The sequence below is a fragment of the Strongylocentrotus purpuratus genome, unplaced genomic scaffold (assembly GCF_000002235.5).
Source record: "Strongylocentrotus purpuratus isolate Spur 01 unplaced genomic scaffold, Spur_5.0 spur5_contig_829, whole genome shotgun sequence".
NCBI classification, from domain to species: Eukaryota; Metazoa; Echinodermata; class Echinoidea; order Camarodonta; family Strongylocentrotidae; genus Strongylocentrotus; species Strongylocentrotus purpuratus.
The window spans coordinates 777377-789188 of NW_022145534.1; positions in this window are offsets into that span (position 1 = coordinate 777377).

The following is an 11812-nucleotide window of genomic DNA, read 5'->3' on the forward strand; positions in this document are numbered from 1 at the left end:
CATTGTTTTCTAAATAGAGGGAGCAAGTAGGTAACATTGTTCAGATGAGAGAAAGTGGTGCTAAGGACTGGTAAAGACTTCAATGCTAGATGAACAATTAAAGTTAATCTAAAAGTTTTAGTGAAAACAGACCATTGTTATTATTATTATGAATCCGGGCTAACTCGGCCCACGGGACTACTCGGCCCAGCTGGAAAAACTGGGCCGAGATGTCCCGACCTGATTAATCGATCGAGAGATACCAATGTGTATATGTTTGTGCTCTTTGTGACTTAATAATGCCCTTTCCAACCAAAATCTTTAATGGAATTGTGTTAAATGATACTAATGAAGACAATCTATGACTTATCTTTAGGTAAAATGACAAAAAAATGACATTTCGGATAATTTACTCACAGCTCGCAATCCGCATTGCCGCACGTACATTAAATGTGCGTTGTATCTACTCGGACCACTGAAATTCGAGCAGTGTTTTTGTCGGTAAATCACTGCAAAAATATCATTTTTATCTCGTATGAAGGTCCATTTTTCATTCCTGACACAGATTTCATTATTGAGAAGTCGAATATAGTACATTTTAGACTAGATGGTTGATGTTTGTTCACATTCTTTCGTCCTGGCCGTAAATTAGCAGACTACTGCCTAGTGCTACCGCAGCAGCTCAGCTCAGTGTGCAGCTAGCCGTACAGCGCCGCCGGCCTGGTCGGCGGGGGAATTCACTGACTCGTGCCGGGCTGCTGCACTGCATTGCATGATTGTACTGCCCAATTTGATCGAGTGATGTGTGAGTATAACTAATCAAACTAGATCTATATCTACTGTATTATCATTATTCATTCCGAGTAGAATATCCAATTTGATTTAGTGAGTAAACTAGACCTATATCTACTGTAGCTACATCATTATCATATACTAGATTAGTCATTCAGAGTAGAATATTTGATTAATGAAGGAATGGAATTTTTCTTTTTCATAATCAGATAATCATATTTTACTCCTAAAAGTTAAAGACTTGATAAATAGCTAGATCTCTCGTAAGGGCCTAGCCTAGTACTGTAAGAGAAGTGAGCTGAAGAATCGCCTTCTTTTTTTTTATTTTGGAGGGGCAGGCGCGTAGCCAGGGAGGGGGGGGGGGCAGTGGGGGCGGTCGCCCCCCCCCCCCCAAAAAAAAAGGAAGAGGACGTAGGGAAAAAAAGGATTAAGAGTCGAGAACGGTACAACGAATCGTCTTCTTTCTCTAATTATTTAATGAAACATCAAAGCTTCCGCGCGGAAAAGGGGGGACGGAACTGAATTCAGATAAGGATAAAGAGTCGAGAACGGTACAACAAATCGGGGTCCAGACAACTCGCCACAAAGACAACCCGCCCCAAGACAACCCGCCACAATACCCTGGACATCCCGCCACAATACCCTGGACAACCCGCCACAATACCTTGGACAACCCGCCACAATACCCTGGACAACTCGCCACAGCCTTTTCGGACAAATCGCCACACTTTTTCCCATCATGATTTCTAGATCTAAAATGAAATGAAATTGTAATTTTTCATGATTTTCGTGCTTTTATAAACACAGTCATTACAAAGAATAAAGTTGATTTCCCTTGTAACAATGATATATATTGAAATGAAATTGTCATTTTTCATGATTTTCGTGCTTTTAAAAACACAATCATTACAAAGAATAAAGTTGATTTCCCTTGTAACAATAATATACTTTTGATCTAGAGGTCTATAACAGCTGCATTTTTCTGTCCCAGAATTTTTTTAATGGTAGGATACTGGAAGCACTGGCGTACTGATAGGGGGGGGGGGGGGGGTGGGCAGTTGACCCGTGAAATAAAATTGGAATGTGGTTTATTTCTAGATTTTCTGGGTTAGTTTTGTCAGAGGCGGCATTCTTGGTTGGGGGGGGGGGGGACACTGTGCCCCCACTTTTCCAGGTTCCCCTAAAGTGCCCCCTTATCCTTTGTACATGTCCTTTTCCCTTCTGATAATTTTTGATGGTAGGAATTCATGGACAGTTGACCCACGAAATAAAATTGAAATTTGGTTTATTTCTAGATTTTCTGGGTTAGTTTTGCACTTTTGCCCACAGTCAGAGGCGGCATTCTTGGTTGGGGGGGGGGGGGCACTATGCCTCCACTTTTTCAGGTTCCCCTAAAGTGCCCCCTTATCATTTTGTACATGTCCTTTTCCCTTCTGAGAAGTGCCTACTTTTCTTTCTCAGATGTTTTAATTATAATGTTACTCATAATTACATAAAAGAACTTTTCAGTCTTTCTTCATTAAATTGTCTTTAATATTCATCATGTAATTTTTCAAATGGGACCTTACACTTTTAGCTCGCTTGCTCGAAAAATCAATATTCAGTCCATCACACCAAATCGCGAAGTATGTTGCTTAAACAATAATGTCGTTCCACGTAAAGAAATAAACAAATATTGATGTCATTCGTGGTAATGTATTCACAATCTTGACGAAGGCGTAGGCCTTTATACAGATATCTAAAAATGGTTTTTATTATTGTTGATGTGTCCCTTTGTAGGTGCCCCTTTTTCAGAAATCCAGCCATTCTTGCGATCATAGGCGCCAGAAGTGGGGGCAGGGGACTCGCCCTCCTCCCAACGAAAAAGTGTGTGTGTGTGTGTGTGGGGGGGGGGGGTGTGGGTCAAAAATGAATTACCACTCCCCCCCCCCAAAAAAAAAAAAAAAAAAAAAAAATCAGCAATAAAGCAGTATAATTGATTACTATTTAGTAACCAAAAAGATCATACAAATATAATAAAACCTAAATTGAATCAAATTAAAATGATATTCCATTCAAAGAATTAAATTTCATAATTAAATTTCAATTTACATGACATGGGGTGGAGATGATGAGAGGGATGGAGATGATGAGAGGGATGGAGATGATGAGAGGGATGGAGAGGGATGGAGATGAGAGGGATGAAGATGATGAGATGATGAGATGATGAGAGGGATGGAGACAATGTGAGAGATGGAGATGATGAGAGGGATTGGTGAGGGATAGAGATGATGAGAGGGATGGAGACAATGAGAGGGATGGAGATGATGAGAGGGATGGAGACAATGTGAGGGATGGAGATGATGAGAGGGATGGAGAGGATGAGAGGGATGGAGACAATGGGAGGGATGGAGATGATGAGAGGGATTGGTGAGGGATGGAGGTGATGAGAGGGAAGGAGACAATGTTGATGATGTAAGGGATGAAGACGCTGTTGATGACGGATTGGTGAGGGATGGAGACGGTGTGAGGAATGAAGATGATGAGAGGGATGGAGATGATGAGAGGGATGGAGACGGTGTGAGGGATGGAGATAATGAGAGGGAAGGAGACAATGAGAGGGATGGACATGGTGAGAGGGATGGACATGGTGAGAGGGATGGAGATGGTGAGAGGGATGGAGATGATGAGAGGGATGGAGATGATGAGAGGGATGGAGATGATGAGAGGGATGGAGATGATGAGAGGGATGGAGATGGTGAGAGGGATGGAGATGATGAGAGGGATGGAGATGATGAGAGGGATGGAGATGATGAGAGGGATGAAGATGATGAGAGGGATGGAGATGATGAGAGGGATGAAGATGATGAGAGGGATGGAGATGGTGAGAGGGATGGAGATGATGAGAGGGATGGACATGATGAGAGGGATGGAGATGATGAGAGGGAAAGAGACAATGTGAGGGATGGAGATGATGAGAGGGATGGAGACGAGAGGGATGGAGACAATGGGAGGGATGGAGATGATGAGAGGGATTGGTGAGGGATGGAGGTGATGAGAGGGAAGGAGACAATGTTGATGATGTAAGGGATGAAGACGCTGTTGATGAGAGGGATTGGTGAGGGATTGAGACAGTGTGAGGAATGAAGATGATGAGAGGGATGGAGATGATGAGAGGGATGGAGACGGTATGAGGGATGGAGACGGTGTGAGAGATGAAGACAGTGTGAGGGATGGAGACAATGTGAGGGATGGAGACGGTGTGAGGGATGGAGACAGTGTGAGGGATGAAGATGATGAGAGGGATGGAGACGATGAGAGGGATGGAGACGGGAGGAATGGAGACGTCTCCATCCCTCTAATCATCAATATCGTCTTCATCCCTTACACCATCAAAATTGTCTCCATCCCTCTCATCATCTCCAATTCTCCATCCCTCACATCGTCTCCATCCCTCTCATCATCTCCATCCCTCACATTGTCTCCATCCCTCTCATCACCTCCATCCCTTTTATTATCAATATCGCCTCCATTCCTCTCATCATCTCCATCCCTCACCAATCCCTCTCATCATCTCCATCCCTTACATCATCAACATTGTCTCTATTATGTATTATGCCACGTTGTGGAAATGCAATTTTGTTTTTTTATTCATTATTTATTTATAGTATGTACATATTTACAGGTACACAAGATCAGATATAAATTTGTTAACCCCCAGCCCCCCCCCCCCCCAAAAAAAAAATTGTAACATGCAGATGACACGCCACACCATTCCTTGTGTTGTGGTATTGGTACGTGTTATTTCATATGCAATTTACAAGGCAAAAAAAAAATCTAAATAAATAAAGTTAAAACAATTAAATAAAAATGAGGACATGTTTGAAAAACAGACATAATAGCAATAAACATTATTTGTTTACGACTCCAAGATACAAATTCCAACAATATGACGTCAAGCTGACTCAAAATAACAATTGATAAGCAGGTGTAATCGTGTATTAATTTTATGCCACGTTGTGGTAATGCAATTTCGTTTTTTTTATTTATTATTTATTTATAGTATGTACATATTTACAGGTACACAAGATCAGATATAAATCTGTTAACCCCCAGCCCCCCCCCCAAAAAAAAAATTTTTTTTTTTTTAAATTGTAACCTGCAGAGACCAGTACAGATGACAGATGACACGCCACATCATTCCTTGTGTTGTGGTATTGGTACGTATTATTTCATATATGCAAGTTACAAGGCAAAAAAAACCTAAATAAATAAACAAAGTTAAAACAATTAAATAAAATTGAAGACATGTTTGAAAAACACACATAATAACAATAAACATTATTTGTTTACGACTCCAAGATACAAATTCCAACAATATGACGTCAAGCAGACTCATAATAACAAATGATAAGCAGGTGTAATCGTGTATTAATTTTATGCCACGTTGTGGTAATGCAATTTTGTTTTTTTATTTATTATTTATTTATAGTATACATATTTATACAGGTACACAGATATCAGTTATAAATCTGTTAACCCCCAGCCCCCCCCCCCAAAAAAAAATTGTAACATGCAGAAACCAGTACAGATGACACGCCAAACCATTCCTTGTGTTGTGGTATTGGTACGTATTATTTCATATATGCAAGTTACAAGGCAAAAAAAAAACCTAAATAAATAAACAAAGTTAGAACAATTAAATAACAAGGGAAACGCTCTCGGCGGTCTCGCCTGCACAACGCAATTCAATATGATAAACCAGAACGTCAATGACGTAGCGCTCATCCGCATCTCACAACAACAAATATCGTAAATTTTATGTGGTACACTTTTGAACTGGTCAAAAAATAGAAATTTGATGCCCTGGAAGGGACATAATTTCATTTCATTTGCATAAAGTACCATAAATAATCAATGGAGCAAAATCTCACAATTCTGTGTAGAAGTTATTGTTCCAAATTTAGCTCTACCAGATAAGGCAAAATCGGTCAAGAAATGAGGGAAAAGAAGCAATTTTTGTTAATTTTGGAATAAATTTGCATAAATTACCATAATTAATTAATGGAGAACAATTTCAAAATTCTGTGTAGAAGTTTAGTGTACCAGAGTTAGCTCTACGATATAAAGCAAACCAAATCAAAATCGGTCGAGAAATGAAGGAGAAGAAGCCTTTTTTATGATTCTACTCACATGATTGGGGAGACTTGATAACCCTATAGTCCAAGTTTCATTGACTAAGAACTTATACTTTTAAAATTATATCAAAATTCAAAAACTTAACCTTAGGTTAAGTTTTCGATGATGATGCTACAACATAGTCCAAGTCTGTTGACCTGAAATGACCTTTGACCTTGACTTTGTGATCTGAAATTCTACTCACATGATTGGGGATACTTGATTACCCTAAAGTCAAAGTTTCATTGACTAAGAACTTATACTTTAAAAATTATACCAAAAATTCAAAAACTTAATCTAAGGTTAAGTTTTTGATGTTGACGCCGTCGCCGTCGCCGTCGCCGCCGCCGTCACCGGAAAAGCGGCGCCTATGTCTCGCTTTTTGCTACGCAGGCGAGACAAAAATGAGGACATCTTTGAAAAAAAGATTAAAAAGGGCACTTATTCAAGATTATTTCAAGATTTATGAGAATGGAAAATGGACACTTATTGCAAAGGAAAATGGGAACATGCCGAAGGAAAAGGGGCACGTGTCAAAAATAAAAAAGGGCACTCATCAGAGGTGAAAAGGGGGAAGGGGCACTTTTACTAAGTAATAGGGGCACTTGTCAAAGGAAAAGGGGCACTTCTTACAAAATTAAAGGGGCACCTTTTCTATGTAAAAAGGGGCACTTTTGGGGTATCTGAAAAAGTGGGGGGGGGCACTGTGCCCCCCCCCCGGGAGGGCCGCCTCTGCCCCTGCCCCTCCATGCACCGGCACGTCATTGCAATATCATGTCTTAATTGCTTTGCGACTCCACGTACTCCAAGCTTCAGTCTCTATATCGTCGGTTGTTCCACTGAGACTACGCTACGTCTGGCTCCACTAGACCTCCGGATATGGTCTAGTGGAGCCAGACGTAGCACAGTGCCCCCCCCCCCCCCTGCCCCCCCCCCCCCTCCGGGAGGGCCGCCTCTGCCCCTGCCCCTCCATGCACCGGCACGTCATTGCAATATCATGTCTTAATTGCTTTGCTTTGTGTATATCTCTTTGATTCCCAGAAAAAGGGAACAAAAAGGAGATTTTTGGGGTTTGGGGGGGGGGTGGTGGGGGCTGCATTATTTATACAAAAAACTTGAAGCCAATACCTTCTTTTCGTAGAATTTTTTTTAAGCAGCCCCCTCCAAAAAAATAAGAAGGCGATTCTTCAGCTCACTGAAGAATCTGCTTAGAGTACTAGGCTAGGCCCTTACGTTAGATCTAGCTATTTATCAAGTCTCTAACTTTTAGGAGTAAAATATGATTATCTGATTTATGAAAAAGAAAAATTCCATTCCTTCATTAATCGAATATTCTACTCTGAATGACTAATCTAGTATATGATGATGATGTAGCTACAGTAGATATAGATTCTAGGTCTAGTTTACTCACTAAATCAAATTGGATATTCTACTCGGAATGAATAATGATAATACAGTAGATATAGATCTAGTTTGATTAGTTATACTCACACATCACTCGATCAAATTGGGCAGTACAATCATGCAATGCAGTGCAGCAGCCCGGCACGAGTCAGTGAATTCCCCCGCCGACCCGGCCGGCGGCGCTGTACGGCTAGCTGCACACTGAGCTGAGCTGCTGCGGTAGCACTAGGCAGTAGTCTGCTAATTTACGGCCAGGACGAAAGAATGTGAACAAACATCAACCAACTAGTCTAAAATGTACTATATTCGACTTCTCAATAATGAAATCTGTGTCAGGAATAAAAAATAGACCTTCATACGAGATAAAAATGATATTTTTGCAGTGATTTACCGACAAAAACACTGCTCGAATTTCAGTGGTCCGAGTAGACACAACGCACATTTAATGTACGTGCGGCAATGCGGATTGCGAGCTGTGAGTAAATTGTCCGAAATGTCATTTTTTTGTCATTTTACCTAAAGATAAGTCATAGATTGTCTTCATTAGTATCATTTAACACAATTCCATTAAATATTTTGGTTGGAAAGGGCATTATTAAGTCACAAAGAGCACAAACATATACACATTGGTATCTCTCGATCGATTAATCAGGTCGGGACATCTCGGCCCAGTTTTTCCAGCTGGGCCGAGTAGTCCCGTGGGCCGAGTTAGCCCGACTCCATTATTATTATTGTTTTAATCCGGATTTTTTGCATGTTAGAGGGTTAGTACAGTAAAAGGAATATAAAAAGTAACAATGCATACAAAATTACGCAGTTTTTTTTTATCAACCTTCAACAATGTTACCGAGTCACTTCAGTGATTCTTTTTCCTTCTAATTCTAAGACACACATGAATTGAAATTCCATAACATTCTTATTATTTATCCCATTTCGATGAAACTTTCAGTTTTGTTTGTTTAATTTGTCTCTATTTATTCAAATCAACTTGCAAAGAGGGACAGACTTGTCTTTTAAGCCCGAATCTGAGTCCGAATCTGAATCTGAATGTACTTTCTCTCTCACAATTTGTCTTCTTGATCTCCATGGAAATGATATGCTCGCTGAAGTGACTAAATCCTAGTTTTCTAAAAGGTATGATCACTCTGTTCATAGGTGCATGTACTCGGTACTAGGGGCCTGATGTCGCTTGCCACTGAGTCTAATCATTTTGAGCGAGCTAGCAAATAATCCACTTCAAAGGTACACGGTATTGATGGTAATGTGAATGTGATCTCCCCGTTTTATTTCTTTCGAGCATAAAATGATACTACCTGTATCCCTGTTGGTTTTAATTTTCAAGTGTGTTACCCAGGGGTGGATCCAGCCGGCGGCAAGGGAGGGGGCCAACTTAGGGACCCAATTCGTGAGAAAATGTTTAGCGGCGAATCAGCCAGCCCGCGAATAAGGGGGGGGGGGGGGGCTAGTGAGCCCTGATATTTTTTTACTCAATACCTACCCCCCCCCCACCCTCTTGAACTAGGGGGAGGGGGCCGTCTTTTCTTTTTTTAATAAATAAAAATGGTTAAATTTACCTGTTTTTTTTGGCCAGGTGAGGGGACCCCTCACGTGGTTGCCTAGTCCTCTTGCGCTCTGAAATTTCTCTTAATTTCTTTTGTCTTCTTTCTTTCTTCCTTTTTATTCCTTCTTTCTTTCTTCCTTTTTTCCTCCTTTCTTTATTTCCCTCTCCCCCTCTCTCCCTCTCTCTCTCTCTCTCTCTCTCCCTCTCTCTCTTTATCTGTTTCTCTCATTCTCCCTCTACTTCCCGTTCCTCCTTCCATCACAAAGAAAATATGAATGTCAGTATATCAATTATCATAATATCCTATGTGTACTATGCTTGTTGTGCACATCAACGAACAGTTCCACCTCGTTTCGTTCTTCTCCATAAATTGTGGGCGGATGTTATATCACCTCAAATATTTAAAAGTTCAATTATAATTGTATTACACCAACTGTACGTCCACTTTTTAGTTGGAATAACGACCAACGTATACCATGTGGTGATATACTCCTAAACCCCGGGACCTGACATTGCACCAGAACACATGTCTCTTAAATATTCCGTTTCTGAGCACCCGTGAACGTAAATTACCTCCTGAAACCGGGAAAATAATAAAGAAATTAAAGCTTATCTGCCGTAGTTTACAGGAGGGATTAGACTGCCCTGCAAGGTCACTGGACAGGTGGTTATCTCATCAACTCAGCTCTCAGTTAACATAAGAAAAAGAGGATCATGGGGGACCAATGGTCACCGATTATGCATTGTTTGTTATATAGAGGGCGCAAGTAGCTACAAGTAGTGCAGTGGGCCTTTAAACATTTCGTCACACCCACTAAGTCATCGTATTGTATAGAAAGAGCAAGGAAACTAAAGAATTCGTTACATATAAAATTACTGTCAGATATTGGTCTTTAAGTACACACCGTAAGAATACAAAAACATTGAGAGAAAATGCTGTCCTGAAAATTTGAAGCAAGTGCAATTTATATCATCTGTTCATCATGAACAGTCATGATCCCGATTTAAAAAAAATGTATAAATTATGTACGTTCAATAATAGCAAATTTGATGAGATATACCAGGTCCTTTTGTCGCAAATTTATATAATGCCGATGTCCTAGTAGTACGGAAACTTGTCGGACGAACAAAATCATAATAGGCCAGTTGACTCATTTTCAATATTTGGATATGCAATTTTTTTAAGATCTCGCGTTGGAAAACTGGGTGGTGGTGTCGCAATTTGTAGTGAAGCACTAATTAAAACCCCGTGATCCCGACCCGTGATCTACAGACAAAAGCAAACTCAATTGATATTCATACTACCACCAAAGTTATCAAAAAATATTTTATGTGTCATCGTATGTCGGATATATTTTCCTCCGAGATATGTTATTATGGCAAATGAGTACATCAAGCACTTGACTACTATGATTTATAGTTTGTTTATTAAAATATATGTAGAAGCGGGCGCTATTTCTGTCGTAGGAGATTTTAATGATTCGGATGATAATCAACTGCTTCAAAATGATTGCTTAAGAAGGAAGTTACAGAACCAACACGAGGAACTAACATTTTAGACAAGATTATCACCAACTGCCATAGTAATCTACCGAGACACCCAAATTCTTGAACCGATATAGGCATGAGCGATCATAACACTATGTTGTATGCACAGAATTGTAATTTTACATTTCTGTGGTTTTATGGCACCCTTCTTAACAACGTTGTACATCGCAAAATGAAAATAAGACCAGGGCCTCGTCTTATATTAAGAGTTGCGATTGGTCCCAATCAATCGCAAGTTTGCAGTCTCCCATCTCTTATGTGCATAGTTGCGATCAACTCTTGATAAGACAGGGCCCAATAAAAGGTATGTGCGCCCTCTACGAGAAAGCGGTATTCGAGAGTTTGGAACTTGGTTGATAGATCATTCCAGGGATGACGTTTATCGCACTAACGATCCTTCTACAACATGTGATTTATTTGTTGGTATTTTAAAAACAAACTTTGATAAGTACTTGTCTGTTAAAACCAAATTTCTTGCCCCAAAATTGACGAACTATGCCAACTGCATCAACTTCATATTTTGCAAAGATTACATGCAGAGCCCTTCATTGCAAAATTGGTGGGGGAAGACATGGCTAACAAAATAAATCAGTTCGGTAGCCCTAATAGCCAAAACTTGTCTGTATGTAATCATTTAATTGGATTATTACATGCATTATATAGTAATGCCGACAAACCTTGCTCAAAATTCATAATACCTTCGAATGATTTTTTCGAAAGCATTAATTTGATCGAATAAGCCATAATGTACTTGTCACTATAAGTTGTAAGATTTCCGTGTCCGACCTTGCGTAATTTCATTATATGACTTCCATATTAATCGTGCAGCAAGCTGTGAAGTATAAAGGACATTTATCTAAATCTTAACACAATGGTATAGGTGTACCTCAAGGCACTAAGTTTGGGCCTATTTTGTTTCTGGTAATGATTAACGATGCTACTCGAATAATGGACTTCATCAAATAATCATGAAATGAAATGTATTCTAATGTTCCTCGGATGTTATTTTCATCTTCTAAACAACCTATACAGACACATTTGTTATCATTTTGATAATATAAATTTACCTCATACGGTTAAGATTCTTGGTTGTCACAATTCAAAGTGGCTTTAAGTGGAACACTCATATCATGTAACTGTAATTATAAAGAAGAGTAATAGGAAATTATTCATGCATGCTACGTAGGCCTACATTGAAAACTTTACAACCTCACTTGTTTGTGATATGTTACTGACCGTACCAATTTTGGATCACTGTATAACTCTTTTTCTGCAAGTTTGACTAGCAGACAGATTAATGATATAGTAAGTATACAAAAAAGAGAATGTAGAATAATTTTGTGATCAAACTACAATTCATATGACAATGCA